A 13,770-nucleotide genomic window follows, 5' to 3' on the forward strand; every position below is an offset into this window, starting at 1 on the left:
AACGTCAATTTGACGTTGCGTGACGTTGCGCTGGGCCGTCATTGCAGAGATTTTCCGCCATAATTTGTGGTGCGACGAGCCGCGCGAATTATGGTAATGAGCGGCCATATGCAGTGTCAGTCGTGAGGCATGCGTATCGCCGCATTTTTCCTGTCATTTGGGGCCATGAAAATTTTTTGTTCACAACGCGTGCTCATAGCATTTGCATCGCTCTCGGGTTGTGTTGGCATTTGTGTTTTGAACCATTATTTCTAATAAAAACACGTTTATTTGAAATAATAATTGTTGAAACTAGCAAACTTCTTGCGACTTATTGCACTTTTCGCTACTGCGTTTGCATTGTAATCAATATTAATGTCTTTTCGCTTCATCAAAGGCTATGACAACGGCGAATTTTTAATTTATAAAAATAAATGTACGCCAGGCGGCGTCTTGATGTTTCCTCTCGCGGGGCGAGTAAGCAGCGAAGTGAACAAGAGATGGCAGTGCCGGCGCTTGCGTTGCGCAAGCGGATACCTGTGGCGCGCGCAACGCTATCGATGATATTCGGCCGCTTCTCAGCCAGACGAGTCGGGCTGAGTCACTTGCGGTTCACGAGATAGCGATAACGCGGCCTAGAGCGTGCGCTGATCATCACTGGCAGGTCGCGTATGTTGTCTCAAGGTAGAAAGCAAGCGCGTGGGCTCCAATATACGATGACGCATTCAGTTTCCCGAGGAGACGCATCCTAGCTAATGAAGCAGACGACAGCCTGCGCGCATGCAGACGACGGAAGCGAGAAACGATTTTGATGGAATAATCGTACGCTTTGAGCTAGCTGCTTTATTTTTACTGGGGAGGAAAACTGTTTTGCTTTATCAACCACGCTAGTTTAAATGCCTACATTACAGTTTCTTAGGCGAAACGTCAAATTTGCGTCACGTTACGAAAGCAAAACGGGGCCATGAGCGCCATTTTGTAAGCGTCGCGCCTACGTCACGCCTTGAAGAAAATGGCGGAATGTCCAGAATAGCGGCTCAGAATAGAGCCTTTACTTTTCTTGCCTCACCTAGCGACAGGCTAATGACGTGCCAGGTGCATGCGTCATCCGCCAGACACTCCCCCGAGGCGAGCGAGGGCGGCTGGGCGCGCGTTTGAGCGCTCGCCCGCGGCGACCCGTCTGTCTGTCTCTCTCTTTTTTAATGTAGCCAGGTCTCTTGGGCTCCCGGCGTATTCTTGCGTTCCTTCTGCACTCGGATAAGACAACACTGCACTATTGGACTACGGCAAGGTGAGAAATTTTGTTTCACAGTCTACGACGCAATTAGGCTTACGGCACGGGACCGAGACTTAAGACGCAGTGAGGGAAAAACAGCTCGGCCGTCCTGGCGCAGTTAATTTGAGTTAATTAATCGTGCTGGGACATGTTTCCGACGATTCCTAGGGAATTATTGTAACTTATTTCGGTTCTGTTGAGGCACACTGGCCGCACATGGCGCTGTGATGCAGTTAGCGAGAACCAACTCGGCCGTGGTGCGTATAGATAGTATTCATGTGATGTCAGGCAGCCATATTTCACCGCGCTGGTACCCCAAGATGACGACTACGATGACGTCAGTGCAACGTATTATCACGCGCAAACTGTTTTGCTTTTTCACGGCGCCGGATAGGTTTTCACCGGTTTATCATTGTTAACGCTCTGACGTTCGACGCAAGACGCGCTTTTTGTTGCTGTCATGCTCCTTGCTTACGCCCCTTCTCGACCGACTGGTACCCCAATATGGCGTCCGCGATGACGTCCGTGCAACCTATGTATAGTCTAGTGCATCTTGCTAGAAGTTCGTGCCGCTTTCTCTGACGCCAGAACAATTGGCCAGACATTATTGAAAAGTAATTTCATTACTTTTTGGGGTAGTAGCTTTTGAGGCACGCTGGCAGCACAGCGCGCTGTGGCACAGTTAGCGATAAGCTGCTCGGCCGTGGTGACAAGGTTATAGTTTGGCGTGTAATGAATCTTAGAGAGACAAGTTGTGACGTTTTTTGTGGCCCCGCAACAACATATGCAGTCGCAATCTTTTTGTGGGTGAACACGGGAGCGCGTGGCTTTCTATATCACCAGCGCCGTCAGACGGCAGCCACAATATCTGCGCGCATGCTCGGGGAGGGTAGGCTCCTTTCGTGCGCATTACGTCATCGTAGCGCGCGTGTGTCGTCTGCTAGCAGTTTTTCCCCCCTCAATAGAAACCAAATTATGACAGAAACCACGATTTTGATGCTGTTAATTCAGAACGTTGTGCTTCTTATTGTAATTTGTGGGAATCCTCGGGTCCCATAACCGCCGCACGGGCAGCGAACGTCGCGTCAAGCGCATGCGTGCCAGGGAGAGTTGGGAGAGCGGAAACTTTCCTTCCGCGGGCGGCGCGCGGGAATGGATGGATGGAGGGATGGATGAGGCTGAACCCTTTAAACCGGGCGGTGGCATACGCCACCTAGCCATGACTATTAACATATTTTGTACTTTGTGGTGGGTGAAATTTCACCCCTGCTTTGATTTTATCCACCAATCAGATAACCTCTGTTTGGTTATTTCTACCCGCTTAAAGTCTATTTTGCCTTCACTGTCCCTAAACCCCAATGCTTTGAAAAAATCAGCCCCGTTGCCTTGCACTGTAGGGTTAAGCCCTTTACAGAAAAGTATGTGGTGTTCAGCCGTCTCCTCTTCTTCTCCACACGCACAGCACAACGTGTCTATACCTTGGTACTTGACTCGGTACATCTTAGTCCGCAATACTCCCGTCCTGGCTTCAAACAACAAAGAGCTTCCCCTAGAATTATCATAGATATTTTCTTTGGCAATTTCTTGCTTGAAAGTTCGGTATGTTCCCAGTGCTGATTTCGTCTGCATCCCTGTTTTCCACAGACCCCTCTCTGTTTCCTTAACCTTTTTCTTAACCGCTGTTTCCTGGTTTGCACCCCTACTGCAGTCCAAATATTTGATTGTCAGTTTTCTGGTCAGCTTCCTCCATTTTGTATCAACATTCCTCATGTACAAATAACTGAAAACTCTCCTTGCCCACCGCTTTTCTGCCATTTCTCTCAATCGCTCCTCAACGTCTATCTTGCTGCTGGCTTCCCTGCCCTCGAATGACGTCCATCCCATGTCACCCTGTACCCCCTGATTTGGTGTATTTCCGTGTGCTCCCAGAGCCAGTCTACCTACCCCTCGCTGCTTAACTTCCAACCTTGCTCGAACCTCTGATCTCATGCACAAGACCGCATTGCCGAAAGTCAAACTAGGGACCATCACCCCTTTCCAAATCCCTCTCACTACTTCGTACCTATTGTAATTCCACAGTGCCCTATTTTTCATCACAGCTGCATTTCTGCTACCTTTAGCCGTCACATATTTTTCATGTTCCGTTAGGTACTCAGCCCCATTGTTTATCCACACTCCAAGATATTTGTACTTATCCACCACCTCCAGCGTAACCTCCTGTATCCTATGCTCGCTGCCCTGATTATCATTAAAAGTCATGACTGCCGATTTTTCTTTACTAAACTTCAGACCTAAGCTATCTCCCTCTTTACCACAGATGTCCATTAATCTCTGCAAGTCTTCCTTGCTGTCAGCCATAAGTACAATGTCATCCGCATACATCAGTCCTGGTAATGACTGTTTAATCCATTCTCCTTGCTTGAAATAGGAAAGGTTGAAGCCAAGTCCGCTCCTCTCTAATTTTTTCTCTAATCCTTGTAAATACAGCATGAACAACAGAGGTGACAGAGGGCACCCCTGCCTAAGCCCCTGCTGTATCTCTATAGGCCCAGATACCTTGTTTTCCCATTTTATGAGCACCTTGTTACTTTTATAGATATCTTTTAAAAGATTTCTTACTCCATCTTCCACCTCTAGAGTGCCCAGTATGTCCCACAAATCCTTTTGGATTACACTGTCATAGGCTCCCTTGATATCCAGAAAGGCAAGCCATAGGGGCCTGTGTTCCTTTTCTGCTATTTCAATACACTGTGTCAATGAGAACAGATTATCTTCTAACCTTCTTTGTTTTCGGAACCCATTTTGTAGTTCCCCCAGCACCTCCTCGCTCTCCACCCATGCCTGCAGTCTGTCCTTTATAATCTGCATCACCACCCTGTAAACCACTGACGTCACTGTTATGGGACGGTAGTTGTTTATGTCGGCTTTGTCCCCCTTTCCCTTATATATCATGCTCATCCTGCTCAGTCTCCACCCGTCGGGGGCTTTACCGTCCATTATCATTTTGCTCACTGCCTCTCTTAATGCTTTCTTAGATTTTGGGCCCAATGTCTTTATCAACATAATTGGGATGCCATCAGGACCTGTCGACGTGCTACTAGGAACCCTCTTCTCTGCCCTTTCCCACTCGCTTTGTGCCAGTGGAGCCACTGCACTGACTAGTCCATCCTCACCTGATTGAGCACATGCTATGTTTCGTTCTTTAAATTTTTCTGCCATCATTGTTCTTATATGTTCCATTGCCTCATCTCCCTCTAGTCGAACACCTTGAGCTGTAACTATAAACCTCTGCTCTAGGCTAGTCTTATTACTCAAGGAGTTGAGATGTTTCCAAAATTTCTTCGCTGCTTTTCTATCCTTTTTGTTTACTTCTGACAACCATTGGCTCCCCTTTCTTCTGATCTTCTCATTGATCAAATTGGATGCTTCCCTTCTACAGCTTAAGAAGTTATTCCATTTTCTGCCTACATCAGCTTCTGGTTCACCCCTCTGCTTTGAATATCTGTGTTCCCTGGATGCTTCCTGACGTTTCTCTATGGCCTTCTTAACCTCCTCATCCCACCAGCTCTTGGGTTTACGTCTTCTGTTCCCTTTTGTCCTGACTCGTACCTTAGTAAGCTCTAGCTCAAATAGTCCTGTTAAATTTGCATATGTCCATTCTGTTTTTGTATCCTCTGAAATTACTTCCTCAATTTGCTGGGTTGCTATTTCAAGCTGCTTTTCCGAGTAAAATATCCCACCTGGTTGTTCATCTTGCCTCCTACCTACTTTCATTTCCCTTCTAAAACTCACCTTAATACGTTTGTGATCACTACCTAGACTTCTGGAGCCATATTCATCTATGCTCATTACATTTAGCCTATCGTGCATCCTATGTGACATTAGTTCATAATCTATCGTCAACTGCAGGCTCCCTACCTCCCATGTTATGTGCCCTTCACACTTCTCAGTACTGTTGCGTACAACTAAGTCATGCATTTCACACATATCCAGCAACATGTTGCCTGTTGAGTCTGTGTACCCGTCCATGTCTTCTATGTGTGCGTTCATATCTCCTAGTATAATAACCTCGCACCCTTCTCCTAGCTCATTAATGTCACTTGATATACATTCCAGCATTTTTTTGTTTTCCTCTTTGGCATTTGCTCCTGTCCAGAGGTATACAAAGCCAAGGAGTGTCTGCTCTCCTGCAACTTTCCCTTTTAGCCATAAATGCTCCTTGCATTCCTGTTTGACCCTTTGCCAGTTCATACTTTTATGAATGAATGCACCAATTCCACCCCCTTTTCTGCTGCCCTCTGTTCTATTGCAATATTCCCATGCATAGTCAGGATTACAGGGAGGTTGCTCCATGTCCCTAAGATGTGTCTCCACAAACCCGTATACCATCAGCTTTTCTTGCCTTAGTTGCTCGTCTATCTCCTCCCACTTCAGCCTATTCCTGCCACCTTGCATGTTAATGTACCCTATGTCAGAATGACCTTGCCCCTGGTGCTTACGTCTATTTCTTCTACCGATTCTACGTTTCTTGAATCTTGGAGCCTCTCTGGGTCCGTCTTCGTCTACACTGGTGGTCTTAGGGCTCTGGGTCCCCCCAAAAAAGCCGTAGCTTGGCGCCCTATCCTACTACCTACGCTCCCGCCCGTGGCACCACTGTAGTGAATGCCATCCTGTGCAAAAGGGTGGGAGCCAGACTCGTACACTTCCCGGTTTACCTCCATTGTGCCGTACCCAAGTGGTCTGCTCAGACCCCTAATGACCCGGTTAGCCTCAAGCACCTTCCATTCCATCTCGCTAGCCTGGCCCCGGACATGTGGGATTGTGCATATGGTCACATGCACATTCGCAGAGGTTTCTCTGAGTTTACGCAACCCAACCTCTAACTGTCCGTTTAGGTTCTGGCTCCTTCCCTTCAGCACATCGTTGAGACCAGCATGGATAACGACCAGATGTTCATGCTCGAGGTTGTCTGATACCACCTTCTGAGCTTTTGCCATTGCGTCAACCATGCACTTCCCTGACTGGGCCTCCACCCTCACCCGCCCGTCTGCCTTCACTGTTGTAAGGACGCCCTCCTTAACTCTAGCTACGTTGGAGTCCCCCACCACTAGGACCCTTCGCTCTACACGTTTGCCTCCCGCCTGCGATTGTCGTCCTCCAGTTCGCGCTAGCTGGTTCTCCACCCGCCGTGCGCCACTGACACGTGACGATGTGCTCCCTGCCGTTCGTCTCTTCCCACCCGAAGCCTGCCGCACTACCTCGCTGTAGAGTTGTGGAACCGCCGTGTTACCGCCGGCTCTCGCCTGCTGTTCAACGGCCCCTAGGCGTCCCTCCCTGCTCTCATGGCATGCCTCTGCCTGAGTCTCCGCGCTGTCCCCGCCGCCCGCCTGAGCTGACCCGGGATTACGCGCCGCCTAGCTGTGCCATTAGCGCCTCCACCCACTCTTCCAGCACGGCCCGCTTTTCCCGTTCTTCTTGTAGCTCGCCAGCTATTCGCTTTACCAGGACGGCCTCGGCCCCCTCCCTGTGAAGCAACTCGCCCATCCGAGTTTCGAGCTCAATTCGCCGCTCTCGCTCCACCTTCAGCTCCCCTTTCAGCTCTTCCACACTGGCTGCCCATTCCCCTTCCATCCGCCGCACAGCTCCCTTAAATCCTTCACACGACCTGCACGCGAAGCTAGCCTCCTCAGCGTCGGCTAAACTGGCGAAGTGCGTCTCGTCCAAATAACACCAACGTTTGCACTCCTCGCACTGCACCAGCTCGTCATCACCCCTGTCCTTCCTAGCCTGCCGCACCATTGTCCACCCGTCCACCTAACGAGAAAGCCCACCAAAATATCTGAACAAAGCCCCACGGTAAGCCGTACGGCAAACTCGCTATCCGGCTACCTCCGCTAGCTTCCCTAACGCGGTTTAAAACTGCCGCTTTACACTGCTTTCACCATGCAACACGTGCGCCACAACCCGCTTCCAAAAAATTTTTTTAAAAAAATTGAACTATTCGCTGCCTACTAACGTCCTACCAAACTAACCAAGAAACTAAAAAAAAGCATGAGAAACAATATATATATATATATATATATATATATATATAGCTCGGGTACTCTAACACTTCTATCAACCAAATAAGAATAAACAAAAATTGAACTTATTCACTGCTCCTGCTGTGCTGAGCTCCACTCGGCCACGACCGTCCTGTTTGGCTTCACTCTCTCGACTTGCAAGCGCTATCAGCGCCACCGGGTGGGTCACGTGAGATCCCGCTGATATCGCCCGGGGACGGGGTGGGGTCTCTTTGGTCTCCAGCAAGCGGCGACGGCAGAAGGCTCCGCCGTCGCTCCCGTATTCCCGCACGTGGTTAGTCAACCGCGTTCTTGCCGCGGCAAGCGCCGCGGCCCCCCCGTATTCCCCAGTTGGTAAGTCGGAAGCCCTTCTTTACCTAGTGTATTATTCTCTTCGATGGAACCCTCAGCGATGTCAACTATAGCTAGCTGGCCAGCTCGAAGTGTTAGTTGCAGTCGTAATAAATGCTTTCCGAGTGTACACGTGGTTGTCGTCTATTGTTTCCTCGAGCTTGTACCGGACCGCGGTTGATGCGCAGGCATGCGCCAACCGCGGGGCTCGGTGTCGAGGCAGAGGGCCGTCGGCGATCCCCCCACATATCCCGACATTTTGGCGTTCCCAACGTGGGGCAAGCTCTTGGAAAACGGGACGACGATCTGTCCGGACCAGCGTTAGGCCTCAGCCGAAGGGGTGATTGCTAGCTAGATCTGTGTGTGCTTTCTTGAGGGCGAGTTAACGCTGCGCCAGTGTCGCCGAACTCGTGTAGACGCTGAGATTTGCAGCAAGTTTTCTTTTAAGAGTACGCCCGAAGCGAGTGAGTGCAGCAGCCGGTGCGGTGGTCGATTTTCCCTGTACATATGTAAATAGCCTCTTTTCTGTATCTTTGGCTCTGGGAGCTGGGCGCCGGAAACGCTGGCTAGGACGTCAGCGGGGCGCAGTCCCACACTCCCAGGAGTCTGCTCGGTAGCTGCGTGTTGAGCAGCGAGCGGGGACCACTTAGCTAGGCCTGCATCTCCTCGCGGCGGCTCATTGGAACCCTTTATGGGTCTTTTGTGGCATTGGTATCCGTCATGGACGCGATTAGGCCTAAGGCTCTGTGGAGCTGCCGGTCGCATGTTCGAAGACGACCATGCCGTGACTTTTAGCGGGTGCAACCGGATTCGCTAGTTCTACTCAACGTTACTAGATTAGCTAATCTAGTAACGTTGGTTCTACTATAGTTACTAGATTAGCTTCAGACTATAGGGGGAGCGCGTGCATCACGCGCTGAGCTAGACGTGCGTTCCATGAGCTCCGAAACGAACACCGAAAGTCGCGATAAAGCTATTATTTGGGCAATTTTAGTATTACCATCGGATTCAGCCAAGTGAAAGGCGCCCGGGGACACTAAAATTACGCCGGTGAGTGCGACTTGTACGAATTTAGAGACACTCATCCGTGTGCGCGAACTAAGCCTAACGCCAGTCTGGTAGGCCCAGAGATGAGCACGGCCAAGGAGCAGGTCCAGCCCGGCACGGTCGTCGCGGTTCCCGCGTGCGGAGTAAAGTACAACCAAGGCATGGATGACGAAGGCAACGATATGCAACAAGACAATAACGAGGAGAGCCAGGAATCAACGGCGGCAGGTGAGTGGATGACGGCCGCCTCGAAGGCGCAACGCCGACGAGGCCGACGAAAGCTAAATCCAACCTCCGGCCAGCCGCCACCGTCTTCGCCCCTGGAGCGACAGCCGATATTAACGATGAGAAAGCCAGCACCAAGGCCAGCGCCTCTTCCCCTGGACGACTACAAACTAGTGATGCGGCCGCGAAGTGGACTCGACGTGGCCAAGCTCGCGCCGTCCGAACTCTCGCTGGCTCAGCTACAGGCCACAAACACGACGTGGCGAGAAGCAAACCTTCGGCTAAGGATCGACCATAACCAAAACACGGCAACCGTGAGTACTCCCACCAAGGACATGGCCCCCCGCAGGGGCGTCTGCGTAAGCAGGCGTTTGGTGTGTTGCGACACCACGGACCCGAGCACATGAGGGTTGGACCCTCCCGCGTGTAGCGTGCGCGGCTTAGCCGTGTCTGGGGAAAGGGGGATCCTGGGGGCTGAGCCGATGCTGGGTGTTCGGACCTTTATGGCCCCCCGGCGGAGGCAACACACCTCTTCGGCCTCTGCTTCACATAGACGGCACCCCCGGACTGACCCACCCGGGGGAAATCGGCAGTCGCCTTTTCCTGTCTTCCTCTCCAATCTTCGTCTTTTTCTCCCGCTTTTCATCTCTCCTGTCTTCTCATCTTTTCTATTCACTTCCACTTTTCCTGGCGGCAAGGGTTAACCTGGTGTGGCTGTCCTACCTTGGGTATACCATATTGGGTTATAGTAACGGCATACTGCTGGCGCTGTGCAGACTTGTTTATATGTTCTGCCACGTCCCCTTGTTGGGCTCCGTGGTGGGTGGCAGACGCCGTTGCCGAATAAATCACTTATTTCCATGGGATCCTCAAACCCCTTTTCTACCGATCGTGCCTCGAAAAGGGTACGCACCGACGCAACCTCGCTATTCTGGCCCAAAAACAAAGAAACTTTCCCCAAATTCCACGTCCTTCACTGTGAGCAGTCATCTACGAAAGCTAGAGCAATTTCCCTATTTCTTGTGGCCAAGTGCCTAAAAGAGAGCATTGGAGCTGGTTATAAGGTAACAAAGATGTCAAGTGGAGATTTGCTCCTCGAACTAAAAGAGAAGGAACAACACAACAAACTCGCACACCTCGTAGCTTTTGGTAACATACCTGTTTCTGTGAGCGCACATCGAACTATGAACACAGTGAAAGGCGTGGTATCAGATGAAGACTTAATGACATTGAATGAAGAACTCCTGGATGGATGGAAGGACCAAGGCGTAATCCACGTGCAGCGCATCAAAATCAGGCGGAATGACATCGAAATCCCAACAAAGCACTTAATACTCACTTTCAACTCAACTACTTTACCTGAGAATCTCGAAACCGGCTATGTAAAACTTCATGTTCGAGCTTATATTCCAAACCCGCGACGTTGCTTCAAATGTCAGAGATTTGGTCACGCATCCCAGAGCTGCAGAAGGCAGCTTATTTGCGCAAAGTGCGGCACAACCGCTCACTCTGCTGACGACTGCAATAATGATGAGCTACATTGTGCGAACTGCGACGGCAGTCACCCTGCATACTCCAGAGCTTGTCCAGCCTGGAAGAAAGAAAAGGAAATAATTACAGTAAAAGTTAAGGAGAATATAACATTCCGTGAAGCTCGACAACGGATCTCATCATTATTCTCACTGAAAACATCCTTCGCCGAAGTGGTGCAACGGGGGGCGGCACCACAACGGCTTCTGGCGGCAGCCCGGACCACGCCTAGCGTGCCGAGGTCAACGCCATCCGCCCCTACGGTGGGAGCAGCTAACGCTGCCCTGCCATCTCTCAAAGTCTCCACACCAGTGGCATCTACAAGCTCCGGCAGCAGCCAGGGCACCGCAGAGGCCACAGGGGTCCTTTCGACCTCCGGCCCGGTGGGGACAAAGACTTCGTCGCTCGAGATGAAGTCTACGCGACGCACACATCGCTCTCTGGAGCGGGTGTCCAGTGCCTCGCAAGAGGCTATGGACACCAGTCCAAGCCAAACGGTGCAGGTAGCGTCGAAGGAGCGGCGAGGTTCTCTCGACCGCTCCAAAAAAGACAAAACACCAATTACAGGGCCTAACAAAGGCCCTGTAAAGTAAAGTCACTCTCCTCCCTTTCGAGACACACAGCACCTTTTATTTTTCTCCAACATGAACACTATAATGCAGTGGAATGTTAGGGGACTAATCCACAACCTAGACGACATCCAAGAACTTATCAATAAATTTAATCCAAAGGTGCTGTGTGTTCAAGAAACGCACCTAAACTCCAGAAACATCAACTTCCTACGTCATAATATTGTTTTCCGAAGAGATCGCGAGGATTCTGCCGCATCATCTGGTGGTGTGGCCATCATACTCGACAGAAGTGTAGCCTGTCAGCAACTTCCCCTGAATACGGCACTTGAGGCGGTAGCCGTTCGTGCTGTACTTCTGGGTAAGCTCATAACCATTTGCTCGGTCTACATACCCCCACATTATCCTCTACACAAACATGAATTTCAGTCATTTATAGATGAATTACCAGAACCTTACCTTGTTCTTGGCGATTTCAATGCACACAGCAGCTTCTGGGGCGACACGCGTACCGATGCGCGAGGACGCCTAATCGAACAATTTCTTTTCTCCTCTGGTGCGTGTCTCCTGAATAAAAAGGAACCCACCTACTACAATCTCGCAAACAAAACGTTTTCTTCCATTGATCTCAGCGTAGCTTCCCCGTCTATATTTGCTGAACTTAAATGGGAAGTTATAAAAAATCCTTACGGGAGTGACCACTTCCCAATACTGCTGAGATCACCACTACAAAACAAACCTCCACCACAGGCACCCCGCTGGAAGTTGGATACGGCAGATTGGGAGAAATTCCAAAGTCTTACAAGTAGTATCTCGTGGTCTGACATATCTTCGCTGGTAATTGATGCTGCTGTCGAGTATCTTACATCTTTTATAATTAATGCCGCTTCTGGATGTATACCTGAAATAAGTGCTGCGACCTGCAAACGCCGTGTCCCATGGTGGAACGAGGAATGTCGGAACGCTCGTAGGAAACAGAACAAAGCGTGGGGGTTGCTACGCGAATCCCCAACTGCGGAGAATCTTGACAATTTTAAGAAGATAAAATCGCAGGGCAGAAGAACGCGTCGACAGGCCAGAAGAGAGAGTTGGGAGAAGTTTTTGTCAGGCATCAACTCGTATACAGACGAGGGCAGAGTCTGGAAGAAAGTTAAGATAAAAGGGCTACAAACTCATTCACTCCCGTTGGTAAATACACAAGGCGACAGTCTGGAAGACCAAGCTAACTGCCTGGGAGCACATTTTGAACATGCGGCCAGCTCATCCCATTATTCACAAACATTTAAAAGACACAAGGCTGCAATAGAAAAACAGAAACTAGAAAGAAAATGTACCGGACACGAGGCATACAACCAGCCATTCTGCATTGCTGAGCTTTATGCATCGCTTAGTTGCTGCAACAAGTCTGCCCCAGGCCCTGACCGCATAGCTTATCAAATGCTGAAACACCTTCCCCATGAAACAAAGAAAACTCTGCTCTCCCTATACAATGCTATATGGACCTCCGGCGAAATTCCCTCTGCCTGGAAAGAGGCCATTGTCATTCCTATACTGAAGCAGGGCAAAGACCCATCGTCTGCTTCAAGTTACCGGCCTATAGCAATAACCAGCTGTCTCTGCAAACTGTTCGAAAAAATGATAAACCGACGACTAATACATTTCCTTGAATCAAACAAACTGCTTGACCCGTACCAATGCGGGTTTCGAGAGGGTAGATCCACCGCCGACCATCTGATACGTATTGAGACGCAAATTCGTGAAGCTTTCGTCCATAAACAGTTCTTTCTGTCTGTATTCCTTGATATGGAAAAAGCCTACGATACCACGTGGCGGTTTGGAATACTTAGAGACCTCTCACACGTTGGTATACGTGGTAACATGTTAAATGTCATAGAAAATTATTTATCTAATCGCACATTCCGCGTTCGTGTGGGAAATGCTGTATCAAGACCATTTGTGCAGGAAACTGGAGTGCCACAGGGCGTGGTGCTCAGTTGCATTCTCTTTATCGTAAAAATGAGTTCTTTGCGTCTGTACATCCCAAGAAACATGTTTTATTCTGCATACGTCGATGATGTACAGATAGGTTTCGCCTCGTGCAATCTTGCCGTCTGTGAGCGGCAGATTCAGCTTGGTCTGAACAAGGTGTCTAAGTGGGCAGACGAGAATTGATTTAGCCTTAACCCACAAAAGACCACCTGCGTCCTGTTCTCCAGGAAGAGGGGTCTGCACCCCGATCCTGACATTGAGTTGCAGGGACAACGTGTGGCCGTAAAAACAGAACATAAATTTTTAGGTGTGATCCTAGATACGAAACTTACATTTGTGGCACACATACAGTATATAAGAAACAAGTGCATGAAAACAATGAATATTCTAAAAGTGTTGTCACGCACCGTGTGGGGTAGTGACACAAAGTGCCTTTTAAATCTGTATAAGAGCCTCATACTCACACGACTAGATTACGGCGCCATAGTGTACCATTCCGCTACGCCAAGCGCCCTAAGGATGCTGGATCCTGTACACCATCTAGGCATCCGCCTAGCCACTGGTGCTTTCAGGACAAGTCCTGTGTCAAGCCTGTACGTAGAAGAGGACGTGTGGTCGCTTGACATGCAACGTTCATACTTAAGCCTTACCTATTTCCTGAAAGTAAATTCAAACTCGGAACATCCGTCCTTCTCAATCATAAATGATATGACCAGTGCCACACTCTTTAATAACCGGCCGA

The 13,770-nt window shown here is 49.7% G+C and overlaps 1 protein-coding gene across 1 annotated transcript in view; it reads left to right on the forward strand.

Moving 5' to 3' along the window:
• Nucleotides 1-1,133: 1,133 nt before the first annotated feature.
• Nucleotides 1,134-13,770, forward strand: part of LOC119449757 (uncharacterized) — a 74,869-nt gene continuing 62,232 nt past the window's right edge. Inside the window, exon 1 of the mRNA XM_049668389.1 lies at nt 1,134-1,270. The gene's annotated coding sequence lies outside the window, so the exon portion shown is untranslated. The remainder of the gene's footprint in view (nt 1,271-13,770) is intronic.

Source organism: Dermacentor silvarum, chromosome 1 (assembly GCF_013339745.2).
Source record: "Dermacentor silvarum isolate Dsil-2018 chromosome 1, BIME_Dsil_1.4, whole genome shotgun sequence".
NCBI classification, from domain to species: Eukaryota; Metazoa; Arthropoda; class Arachnida; order Ixodida; family Ixodidae; genus Dermacentor; species Dermacentor silvarum.